The sequence below is a fragment of the Tachyglossus aculeatus genome, unplaced genomic scaffold (genome assembly GCF_015852505.1).
Source record: "Tachyglossus aculeatus isolate mTacAcu1 unplaced genomic scaffold, mTacAcu1.pri scaffold_102_arrow_ctg1, whole genome shotgun sequence".
Lineage (NCBI taxonomy): Eukaryota > Metazoa > Chordata > Mammalia > Monotremata > Tachyglossidae > Tachyglossus > Tachyglossus aculeatus.
The window spans coordinates 1,414,834-1,428,203 of record NW_024044843.1 but is presented as its reverse complement, the minus strand read 5'-3'; positions in this window follow the sequence as shown (position 1 = coordinate 1,428,203).

Genomic DNA, 13,370 nt, shown 5'->3' with positions numbered 1-13,370 from the left:
ACCTCCTTCCCCTCCCCACAGCACCTGTATATATGTATATATGTTTGTACATATTTATTACTCTATTTATTTATTTATTTTACCTGTACATATTTATTCTATTTATTTTATTTTGTCAATATGTTTTGTTTTGTTGTCTGTCTCCCCCTTCTAGACTGTGAACCCGCTGTTGTAGGGACCATCTCTATATGTTGCCAACTTGTACTTCCCAAGCGCTTAGTACAGTGCTCTGCACACAGTAAGTACTCAATAAATACGATTGAATGAATGAATGAATGAATGAATGAATGAATGAATGACCCCCTTCTATTCTCCATCTACACTTATTCCCTTGGAGAACTTCAACAACCATCTCTAGGCAGATGATACCAAATCTCTTCCTCTGATCTCTTTCCCTTTCTCCAGGCTCGGGTCTCCTCCTGCCTTCAGGACATCTCTACTTGGATGTCCTCCAGCCACCTCAAACTTAACATGTCCAAAACAGAGCTCTTTAGCTTCCCTCCCAAATCCTATCCTCTCCCGAACTTCCCCATAACTATTGACAGCACAACCATCCTTTCCGTCTCACAAACCCATAACCTTGGTGTCATCCTTGACTACTCTCTCTCATTGAATCCACATACCCAATCGGTCACCAAATCCTGTTGGTCTCACCTTCACAACATCGCTAAATTCTTCCCTTTCCTCTCTGTCCAAACTGCTAACACGTTAGTACAATCACTCATCCTATACCACCTAGATTACTACATCAGCTTCCTTTCTGACCTCCCAACCTCCTGCCTCTCCTTAGTCCAGTCCATACTTCACTCTGTTGCTCAGATTATCTTTCTACAGAAATTCTCAGGGCATGTCACCCCCCTTCTCAAAAATTTCCAGTGACTGCCTATCCACCTACATATAGAACATAAACTCCTCACTATTGCCTTTAAAGCTCTCCATCACTTTGTTCCCTCCTACCTCACCTCCCTTGTTTCCTTCTACAACTCAGCCCACACACTTCACTCCTTTGGTGCTAACCTTCTCATTGTTCCTCCATCACACCTGTCTCACCTCCGACCCCTTGCCCACATCCTTCCTCTGGCCTGGAACACCCTCCCTCCTGAAATCTGCCCGACGATCACTCCCTCCGCCCCTTCAAAACCCTGCTGAAAGCACATCTCCTCCAAGAGGTCTTAACAGACTAAGCCCCACTTTTCCTAATCTCCCATTCACTTCCACATCACCCTTAACTCACGCTCTTTGTTCTTTCCCCCCTTCCCACCCTACAGCACTTAGAGAAGCAGCATGGCATAGAGGAAAAAGCCCAGGCTTGTGAATCAGAGGTCATATGTTCTAATTCTGGCTCCACCACTTAACAGCTGTGAGACTTTGGGCAGGTCACTTAAATTCTCTGTGCAAAATGGGGATTAAGACTGACAGCCCCACGTGGAACACCCTGATTACCTTCTATCTACCCCAGTGATTAGAACAGTGCTTGGCACGTAGTAAGTGCTTAACAAATACCATCATTATTATTATTAAGTATATATTTGTAATTTAATTTATTTATATTGATGCCTGTTTACTTGTTTTGATGTCTTGATGCTTGTTAACTTGTATTAATGTCTGTCTGTACCCCCAGACTGCGAGCTCGATGTAGGCAGGGATTGTCTATCTTTTTATTGATTTACTGTACTGTCTCAAGCACTTAGTACAGTGCTCTGTACACAGTAATTATTATTATTATTATTATTATTATTATTATTATTATTATTATTTACCATTGAGTCATTTCCAATTCATAGCGACTCCATGGATAAAGGTTTTCCAGAATATCCTGTCCTGTGCCATTATCTGAAACCTTTCTAATGGTTCCTCCTTTATCATTGTTATGATCTGTACCCATGTAGCTGCTGGTCTGCCTCTTCCACTTTTTCCCTGGACTTTTTCTAGCATTAGTGTCTTCTCCAGAGAATTAGTCCTCCTGATTATGTGTCCAAAATGTGCTAATCTAAATCGAGTCATTTGGCCTTCCAAAGACTACTTTGGTTTAATTTGCTCCAAAATCCATTTGTTTGTTTTTTGGGCAGTCCATGGTATTTGCAAAAGCCTTCTCGAACAATCAATCAATCGTATTTATTGAGCGCTTACTGTGTGCAGAGCACTGTACTAAGCGCTTGGAAAGTACAAGTTGGCAACATATAGAGACAGTCCCTACCCAACAGTGGGCTCACAGTCTAGAAGTCTCCAACTCCACATTTCAAAAGAATTGATGTAAGCTCTCAATAAATATGATTGTATGATCAGAAAAAGCTCGGGCCTGAGAGTCAGAGGACCTGGGCTCTAATCCTGGCTCCTCCACTACTTTCCTGGTGTGTGGCCTTGGTCAAGTCACATAACTTCTCTGTGCCTCAGTTTCCTCAACTGTGAAATGATAAATTCAATACTTCATTCCTTCATTCATTCATTCAATCACATTTACGTGTTCTCCCTCCTATTTAGACCTTTCCCATGTCCTTTGTACTTCCCAGGGGCTTTAGACAGTGCTCTGCACACAGTAAGTGCTCAATAAATATGAATCAGTGAATGAATGTCCTCCCGCTGGTCTGAAACTCTCCCCCACCCTACTTCCCGGCCAGTTCTCCATTCTCCCCACCTTCAATGTCTTATTATGGTCACATCTCCTCCAAGAGCCCTCCCCAATTAATCCTTCTTTTCTCTGGCTTCCTCTCCCTCTGTGTTGCCTCACACTTCGATTTACACCTTTTATGCACTCCACCCTCAGTCCCATGTACTTGTGTACATATCTTTAAGTTATTTATATTAGTGTCTGTATCACTTTCTAGGCTGTGAACTCGTGTGGGCAGGGAACATGTCTACCTCCTCTGCTGTACTGTACTCTCATAAGTGCTCAATACAGTGCTGTGCACACAGTAAGGGCTCAATGACAACTACCATGGATTGACTGATAGATACTTGTAATGGAAGCTCTACCTGTAAGCTCCCTCTAGACTGTATGGTAGAGGGTCGGGAGGAGATTTAAGCCTGTGTTTGGACCAGCCCCTCTGGGAGTGTTCAAGTCTCTCTGTCCAGGAATGACATCGTTAAGGTCACACCTGGTTCACTGTCTCCTTCCCCTCTCTGATTCTCCCTCCAGTTCTCTCTTGGGCTGGGAAAGGGGTGGAGAGCATGGAGGAAGGGAGAAGAGACTGCTGAGGTCAGGGGTCCGTGGGGCTGCGGGACAGGGGAGTTTTTTTCCCAGGAAGAGGCAGGAAAGGCTTGTCACCAGGGACTGACAGGGTTTTCCCCGTCTGATGCCCCCTGCAGGTTGCCGTCCTGTGACTTTACCGATGTCTGTTATGAGGATCTGTCCTCAGTTCTCACTGGCAACCAGAAGCTGACAAACCTGGACCTGTGTGGGAATGACCTGCAGCTACAGCAAGACTCAAAACTTGCAAACTTCAACTATGAAAGGAAAAGGTAAACTCCCTTGCCCAAATCCCCGATCTCACATCCACTTTCTAGTCCAGAGAGGGAACTCCATGTATGTGGTGTGGTGTGGTGTTGTGTGGTGGGGTTGGCGGCCAGGGCTAGGTGGAGTGGGCAACCCCTGAGGGCCCAGGCCAAGGGGCTCAGCTGGGACCAAGATGGGGTTTCTCCCAGGGGATTCTGACCCTGGGGCTCCCCGTGCCCCCTGTATCTCCCCAGCTCTGGGACAGGTCCAGGTGGCAGAAGCTCGTTCCCCAGGGTCTACAGACTCTGCCCAACTGGACAGATCTCACACACAGCATTGGAACAGCTGTGTACGCAGGGCACTGCTAGGGGGCACAGCAGTCCAGGCTCTGCCCCAGGGGACAGGGCACAGACCCAGTTATACCAGCTCTCCCTGCAGGGCATTTCCAGGGGCACGGTCCGCCTGGTCTGGGAGCAGGAAATAGACGAGTACTGTTAGCTGTTCCTGCTCCTCCAGTCATCGGGGAAGACTCAATCCCAGCCCTTTCCTGTGGGCATGGACTCAACCAAGACAGACCCCTGCCCGCTGCTCCATCCTACCACCATGCCATCCCAGCCCAACTCCCGTCCTTCCCCTGTGCCACCCCAACCCCCAGGTCTCTGCAGCAGGCCATCCAACCCCCACCCACTTCCTACCCCAGCCCCATTCTTGCTCTTTTCATGCCCCCTGCTCCACCTCCACCCCCACTCTCTCTGCCTCCCTCCCTCCCTGCCCTTCCCAACGCTGCTGCCCTCCTGTCCCCCTGGGAGGTAGTCTGACGTTCTCCAGGGGTTTCTATGGTCAAATCATGGGTGGCAAAGCCCCAGGACGCTCAGGAGGAGCTCGCAGACTCCCGCTTATGTCGCTGGGTCATAAAGCCCTCCCTGTCTCTCGTTTTCTCTTGCAGTTTTTGAGGCAACACATTAGCTGTCCCCGGCGTTGCTGCACCCCCTTTCTGCCACTCCTGTATGTCTGGAGCCCAGCTGTATGCCCCCAGGTGTAAGCGGCATCAGGGCCGAGGCTGCTGCTGCCGGGAGCCTGCACACACACACAGCGGACCAACGCCCAACCCCCACCGCGTCCCAGGTCACGACCCCGAGGCTTCTCACCCAAGCCCCACCACTCTAGATCAATCAGACTGTCAACCAGTCAATCGTACTTATTAAGTGCTTACTGTGTGTAAAGCATCGTACAAAGTGCTTTATTATTACAATCAGGTGTCTTCGAGTTGTTTCCATTCATAGTGGCTCTATGGATTTATTTTCTTCAGAAAGTCCTATCTTCTGGCATAAATGTCCAAGACTGAACTCCTTGTCTTCCCTCCCAAACCCTGCCCTATCCCTGACTTTCCCATCACTGTTGACTGCACTACCAACCTTTCCATCTCACAAGCCCGCAACCTTGGTGTCATCCTCGACTCCGCTCTCTCGTTCACCCCTCACATCCAATCCACCACCAAATCCTGCCGGTCTCATCTGAGCAGGATCGCCAAGGTCCGCCCTTTCCTCTCCATCCAAACCGCTACCCTGCTCTTTCAATCTCTCATCCTATCCAGACTGGATTACTGCATCAGCCTCCTCTTCGATCTCCCATCCTCCTGTCTCTCCCCATTTCAATCCATACTTTAGGCCGCTGCCTGGATCGTCTTTGTGCAGAAACGCTCTGGGCATGTTACTCCCCTCTTCAAAAATCTCCAATGGCTACCAATCGACCTACGCATCAGGCAAAAACTCCGCACCCTCGGCTTCAAGGCTTTCCATCACCTCGCCCCCTCCTAACTCACCTCCCTTCTCTCCTTCTACAGCCCAGCCCGCACCGTCCACTCCTCTGTCACTAATCTCCTCACTGTGCCTCCTTCTCCCTTGTCCCGCCGTCGAGCCCCGGCCCACGTCCTCCCCCTGGCCTGGAATGCCCTCCCTCTGCACATCCGGCAAGCTAGCTCTCTTCCTCCCTTCAAAGTCCTACTGAGAGTTCACCTCCTCCAGGAGGCCATCCCAGACCGAGCCCCCTCCTTTCTCTCCCCCTCCTCCCCCTCCCATCCCCCCGCCTTACCTCCTTCCCCTCCTCACAGCACCTGGATATACGTATATATGTTTGTACATATTTATTACTCTATTTATTTTACTTGTACATATTTATTCTATTCATTTTATTTTGTTAATATGTTTTGTTTTGTTGTCTTTCTCCCCCTTCTAGATTGTGAACCCGCTGTTGGGTAGGGACCGTCTCTATATGTTGCCAGCTTGTACTTCCCGAGTGCTTAGTACAGTGCTCTGCACACAGTAAGTGCTCAATAAATACGATTGAATGAATGAATGAATGAACATATAGAGACGGTCCCTACTCAACAGTGGGCTCACAGTCTAGAAGGGGGAGACAGAGCACATAACAAACATATTAACAAAATAAACTAAATAGAATAAGTAAGTACCAATGAAATAAATAAATAGAGTAATAAATATGTGAAAGCATATATACAGGTGCTGTGGGGAGGAGAAGGAGGTAAGGTGGGGGGGATGGGGAGGGCTGGGGGGAGAGGAAGGAGGGGGCTCAGTCTGGGAAGTCCTCCTGGAAGAAGTGAGCTCTCAGTAGGGCTTTGAAGGGAGGAAGAGAGCTAGCTTGGCGGATGTGAGGAGGGAGGGCATTCCAGGCCAGGGTGATGACGTGGGCTGGGGGTCAACGGCGGGACAGGAGAGAATGAGGCACAGTGAAGAGATCAGTGGCAGAGGAGTGGAGGGTGTGGGCTGGGTTGTTGAAGGAGAGAAGGGAGGTGAGGTAGGAGGGCTCGAGGTGATGGAGAGCCTTGAAGCCGAGGGTGAGGAGTTTTGGCCTGATTACAGATTACAGATGAGGTAACTGAGGCACAGAGAAGTTATGTGACTTGCCCAAATTCACCCAGCTGACAATTGGCGGAGCCGGTATTTGAACCCATGACCTCTGACTCCAAATCCCGTGCTCTTTCCACTAGCCATGCTGCTTCTCTAGAGAAGGCCATACCTCCCTCCATGCCCCACTCTGCGGCCCAGCAACGACGTGTCCTCGAGTGGAACAGCCTAGTTTTTTCACCAATTTCTTCTTCGTTGTTGTTCACAGGATCATGGTCACTTGTAAAGCGGTTTGCTGCTGGCTTGCCACATGCATTTCATGATTTTTTTCCATGCTTTTCAGATCAAATACTCCTAGCATTAATCTTCCATGTATTTCATCACTACTAGTTCCTTTGTTATTATCGATCCCGGGAGAGAAAAATTGTCAACAGTTTCAATCTCTCCATTTGTTATGAATGTGTTAAAACTTCCAGTTGTCATTATCTTTGTTTTCTTGACATTCAAATGCAGGCCCATCTTTTTGCTCTGCTCCTTAACTTTTAGTAATAAGCCCTTCAAATCTTCTTCATTTTCTGCTAGTAGGGTAGTATCTTCAACATATCAAGGTTGTTGATATTCCTTCCTCCAATCTTCACTCCCCATTCTTCTTCATCCAGTCCAGCTTCTATCATTACTTATTCGGAATAAAGGCGCTTTAGAGAGTACACTGTAATAGTATTGGTAGATATGTTCTTTTCCCATTCATTCATTCATTCATTCATTCAATCATATTTATTGAGTGCTTACTTTGTGCAGAGCACTGTACTAAGCGCTTGGGAAGTACAAGTCGTCAACATATAGAGACAGTCCATACCCTACAACAGGCTCACAGTCTAGAAGGGGGAGACAGATAACAAAACAAAACATGTAGACAGGTGTCAAAATTGTCAGAACAAATAGAATTAAGGCTATATGGACATCATTAATAGAGTAGCAAATACATACAAGTAAAACAAATAGAGTAACAAATATGTACAAATATATACGAGTGCTGTTGTGAGGGGAAGGATGTAGGGCAGCGGGAGAGGGGTGATGGGGAGGGGAGGAGGAGAGGAAAAAGGGGGCTCAGCCTGGGAAAGCCACCTGGAGGAGGTGAGCTCTCAGTAGGGCTTTGAAGGGAGGAAGAGAGCTAGTTTGGTGGATGTGTGGAGGGAGGAGGGCATTCTAGGCCAGGGGAAGGACGTGGGCCAGGGGTTGATGGCAGGACAGGCGATAATGAGGCACAGTGAGGAGGTTAGTGGAAGAGGAGCAGAGGATGCATGTTGGGCTATAGAAGGAGAGAAGGGAGGTGAGGTAGGAGGGGGCGAGGTGATGGAGAGCCTTGAAGGGGCGGCAGCATTGATATGAATAAATAAATAACAGATATGTACATATGTGCTTTGCGTCCGAGGGAAAAGTGAATAAATGGTGAAAATCCAAGTGTAAGAGTGACACAAAAGGGAGTCGGAGAAGAGGAAATAAGGGTTTAGTCGGAGAAGACCTCTTGGAGGAGATCTGGGATCTCTACAGTATTTTATACACTCTTTGCAAAGTAACAACCCAAACCACTCCAGAGTAAACTGTCTTTCCCTAGTTCTAATATTGTCCTACCCAGAACTCTCTGCACTTCCTTGTACCAGGTCTGTGTTCTTTCCCAGCTCAGGGACAGGGGCCTCAACCCTCTGGAGTCCTGGGTGCTGCTCCCTTAACCTCCAGGGATCCTCTCCGATGCCTCCCTGTGTCCTGTGCCCGTGGTCCACAGCATGAGTTCTTTCTCCCCCATCCTGCTCTCCTGGGCACACCAGCTCGCTTCCTCTTGCCTCAAAATTGTTAAGGGTAGTAATAGCAGTAGTATCCATTAAACACTAACCAGATGCAGGGTACTGTACTTAGCACTGGTAAAGAATGCACAGGTGGGCATTAAACATGGTCCCTGTATCTCATGAGGTTAACAATCTGAAAGTCTAAGGGAGGAAAAGCACCTGGAGTCAGACACATCAGTAATAATGAAATAATAAAACTCAACTCAGAAAAACACACAAAATAAAAACAAAGTCAGATTGGAGATGTGGCTGGGGAGAAGCTCCACTTGTTTCTCCAGAGAGACAATAGATGGGAGGGAGAGAAAAAAGGAGCTCCCAGGGTTAGGTGTGGGGGAAGGAGGGAAACAGTCACCAGATCTGGGGCCACAACTGTGACTTTGTGTCTCCAGAGACTGGACAAACAACGCAGTAGTAGTTATAGTATTAATAGGATGCATTAAGTGCCTACTCTGTGCAGAGCACTGATCCAGGCACTAGGTGAGAAGACAGAACTGGGAATTAGACACCATCCCTGCCATTTGGGAGCTCATAGTCTATGAAGATCCCTAAGCGCCCATCCAGTGGGGACAGAGGGTGGGGAAAGGATGGGAGCCAGCAACCCCCACAGCTGAATGACAGGACCTCAACTTCGCACACTCCAGGCCTCTGAGAGACAGTTTCTCTCAGAGCTGGAAATGCCTGGAGTGGTGATTTTCCGGGATATCGGCTCTGTGAAGCCGGATCCTCCCCAACCCTAGGCCCCTTCCAGCCCCGACTCCTCCAAGCCCCAACAGGCCCCTCGCCTCTGGCCACTCTGACCTGTCAGTTTCCGCTCCACCCTAAGACATCATCCCGGAAGGACAATTTCAGCTTCAGCACTTGCTAAGCTGAGTGGGTTACTGAGATGAAGTTCAGTAGCAGAACCAGGCCAGAGTCTGACTGCAGTTAAAGCTGGATATTATTTCTAAAGTCTCTTGTTTGATGTCTCATAGACTGTGCCCAGTAAGGACGTAGGTGAATGCCTGTCTCGGGGAGGGTGTTGGATGAAGCAGGCAGACTCTGGTCCAACTCAAGGAATGTTAAGATGCTTCACCTGATGAGAAGCAGCGTGGCTCAATGGAAAAGAACACGGGCTTTGGAGTCAGAGGTCATGGGTTCAAATCCCGGCTCCACCACTTGTCAGCTCTGTGACTTTGGGCAAATCACCTCACTTCTCTGGGCCTCAGTTACCTCATCTGTAAAATGGGGATTGACTGTGAGCCCCCCGTGGGACAGCCTGATCACTTTGTAACCTACCCAGCTCTTAGAACAGTGCTTTGCACATAGTAAGTCCTTAATAAAATGCCATTATTATTATTTTTCACCTCAACACTACACCCAGCCCAGCCACTGCCAAAACCTGAGAAACTGTGAGTGCTCAGAGTCATGAAGGGGACCAGGTCCCAGAGCTCTGACGGGCAGGAGTGCCCAAAGCAACAATAGGGAAATGCATGTCTTAATGGAAAGAGCACCAGCTTGGGAGTCAGAGGTCATGGGTTCTAATCCCGCCTCTGCCACGTAGCTGTGTGACTTTGGGTAAGTCACTTAACTTCTCCGTACCTCAGCTACCTCATTTGTCAAATGGGGATTAGGGCTGAGAGCCCCACGTGGGACAACCTAATTACCTTGTATCTACCCCAGGGCTTAGAACAGTGCTTGGCACAAAGTAAGTGCTTAACAAATACCATTATTATTGTTATTATTATTATTAATAGGGAGAAATGCTCAGACCCATGATGGGAGGAGTGTCCAGACACATGCTGTGGAGAATTGCCCAGAGTCATGATGGGGAGGAGTGCCTGGATCCAGGATGGGGAGGAATTTCCGGGCCCATAGTGGGGAGGAATGCCTGGATCCATGATGGGGAGGAGTGCCTGAAGCCATGCTGGGGAAGAGATTCCAGAGCCAGGATGGAGAGTAGTGCCCAGAGCCATGATGGGGAGGAGTGCCCAGAGTACCAGTTCCCCACCCCTATCCCATACCACCTACCCACAGCCCCTGCCCTGACCCCCTGACTCTGTACTGCCCCGGCCCTTGCCCCTGATTCTGGCCCTTGGCCTTGCCCATGCTGCCTAATTTCCCTCTGCTTCCCGCTCTGGAGGACTGGAAGCAGGAGCCACACTTCTCACTCCACGCAGGTGGAGTGGCAGAGCCAGGATTCAAATCCAGTGCCGGGCTGTTTCTTTTTAAGTGGTATTTGTTAAGCTCTTACTATGTGCCAGGCACTTTGTTAAGCGCTGGGTGTAGATATAGACTGAATGGGTTGGATACAGTCCCTGTTCCAAGTGGAGCTAGCAGTCTTAGTCCCCATTTAATAGATGAGTTCACTGAGGCACAGTGAGGTGACTTTTCCAAGGTGCCACAGCAGACAAGCCATGGAGCTGGAATTCATACCTAAGTCTTTCTGACTCCCAGGGCTGGGCTTTCTCCACTAGGGCCATGCCGCTTCCGGAACCATCGACGCAGCTGCTCTTACCCAACTGGAGCTTAAAGCTTGAGGAGGCTATTGAGGTGGAAGGTTCTTGGGGCGATCCCATGGGTGGGCTGGTGAGCAGCCTGGAGAACGGGCTGGCGAGCAAGAGGGGATGCGGGATGTGAATGGGTGTCGGGACCTGCAGCTTCACCAAGTTGATGGTGAGGTTTATTCCTCCAGTCCACCTGAGACCTTCAGTCGGTCTCATGGAAATAACTCAAAGGGCTTTAGAGCTTTGTGGATTGTTAATGTTAACTCACTTTGGGCAGGAAATGTGTCATATTGTTATGTTGTACTCTTCTAAGCACTTAGGACAGTGGTCTCCACACAGTAAGCTCTCAATAAATAGGATTGACTGACTGATTCCCAGCCCTGATGACAAGGCTGCCACTGCAGGAGGAGGAGCCGATGGACTTGCTGGAGCCCAAACTGGGGCCCCAGGACCCGGTTTTCCAGCCCCAGCCACAGTTCAAGGAACCAGTGTAGGAGCCTTGGCTTTACTGGCTTGGTCCAGTCCTGGTTTTCCTCTTATCTCTCTGGATGTTCATTCCCAGTCTCTTTCACAGACTCGTCCTCCCCCTCCCATCCTCTAACTGTAGGGGTCCCTCAAGTTTCAGTTCTCGGTCCCCTTCCATTTTCCAACTGCACTCACTCCCTAAGAGAACTCACTTGCTCCCATGGCTCCAGCTACCATCTCTATGCGGATGACACCCAAATCTATATCTCCACCCCTATTCTCTCTCCCTCCCTCCAGTCTTGTATCTCCTCCTGTCGTCGGGGCATCTCTACTTCATTCATTCAATCGTATTAATTGAGAGTTTACTATGTGCAGAGCACTGTATTAATCGCTTACTTGGATGTCCTCCCACCACCTAAAAACTCAACATGTTCAAGACAGAGCTACTTATCTTCCCTCCCAAATCCCGTCCTCTCCTGAACTTTCTCAACACTGTGGATGACACTACCATCCTTCCTGTCTCACAAACCTGCAAACTTGGTGTCATCCTTGACTCTGCTCTATCATTCAATCCACATATCCAATCTATCTTCAAAGCCTGTTGGTCCACCTTCACAACATCACCAAGATTCGCCCTTTCCTCTCCATTCAAACCACTACCATGTTAGTGCAATCATCCTATCCCGACTGGATTACTGCACCAGCTTCCTTTCTGGCCTTCCAACCTCTTGTCTCTCCCCACTTCAGTCTATACTTTCATTCATTCATTCATTCAATCATATTTCCTGAGCGCTTACTGTGTGCAGAGCACTGTACTAAGCGCTTGGGAAGTACAAGTTGGAAACATATAGAGACGGTCCCTACCCAACAGTGGGCTCACAGTCTAGAAGGGGGAGACAGAGAACAAAACTAAACATAGTAACAAAATAAAATAAATAGAATAAATATGTACAAATAAAATAAATAAGTAAATAGAGTAATAAATACATACAAACATATGTACTTCACTTCGCTGCCTGGATTATTTTTCTACAGAAATGTTCTGGGCATGTAACTCCCCTCCTCAAAAATCTCCAGTGGTTGCCTATCAACCTCATGTCAAACAAAAACTCCTCACTTTTGGCTTCAAAGCTCTCCATCACCTTGCTCCCTTCTGACCTCACCTCCCTTCTTTCCTTCTACATCCCAGCCCTCACACTCCGCTCCTCTGCCGCTAACCTTCTCATTCTGCCACGATCTCGCCAGTCTCACTGCCGACCACTGGCCCACGTTCTACCTCTGGCCTGGAACGCCCTCCTTCCTCAAATCCGCCTAACAATCACTCATCCCCCCTTCAAAGACTTACTGAATGCTCACCTCCTCCAAGAGGCTTTCTCAACTCCCCCTCCCTTCTAGGTCACCTCGACTCACTCCCTTTGCTCTATCCACCTCCCCCCCGCCCAGCACATATGTAAATATGTATATATCTATAATTCTATTTAGTTCTATTGCAACCTATTTACTTGTTTTAATGTCTGTCTCATTCATTTATTCATTCAATCGTATTTATTGACGCGTACTGTGTGCAGAGCAATGTACTAAGAGTTTGAAAAGTACAATTCAGCAACAAAAAGAGACAATCCCTACCGAACAACAGGCTCACAGTATAGAAGGAAGGAGAAAGATATCAAAACAAGTAAACAGGCATCAATAGCAGCCATATAAAATAAATAGAATTATAGATATATACACATCTTTAATAAAATAAATAGAATAATAAATATGCACATATGCATAAGTGCTGTAATGCAGGGAACGGGGTAGAGCAGAAGGAGCAAGTCGGGGTGATGTGGAAGGGGGGAGGAGCAGAGGAAAAGGGGGCTTAGTCTGGGAAGGCCTCTTGGAGGAGGTGAGCTTTCAGTAGCGCTTTGAAGGGGGGAAGTGTACTAGTTTGGCAGATTTGAGGAGGGAGGGAATTCCAGGACAGAGGTTGACGGTGGGGCAGGAAAGAAAAAGGCATCGTGAGGTTAGTGGCACCAGAGGAGCAGAGTGTGTGGGCTGGGCTGTAGAAGGCGAGAAGGGAGGTGTGGCAAGAAAGGGGCAAGGTGATGGAGATCTTTGAAGCCAATAGTGAGGAGTTTTTCCTTGATATGGAGGTTGATAGGCAACCACTGGAGATTTTTGAGGAGGGGTTGACATGCCCAGAGTGTTTCTGTAGAATGATAATCCTGGCAGCAGAGTGAAGTATAGACTGAAGTGGGAAGAGACAGGAGGTTGGGAGATCAGAAAGGGTGCGATGCAG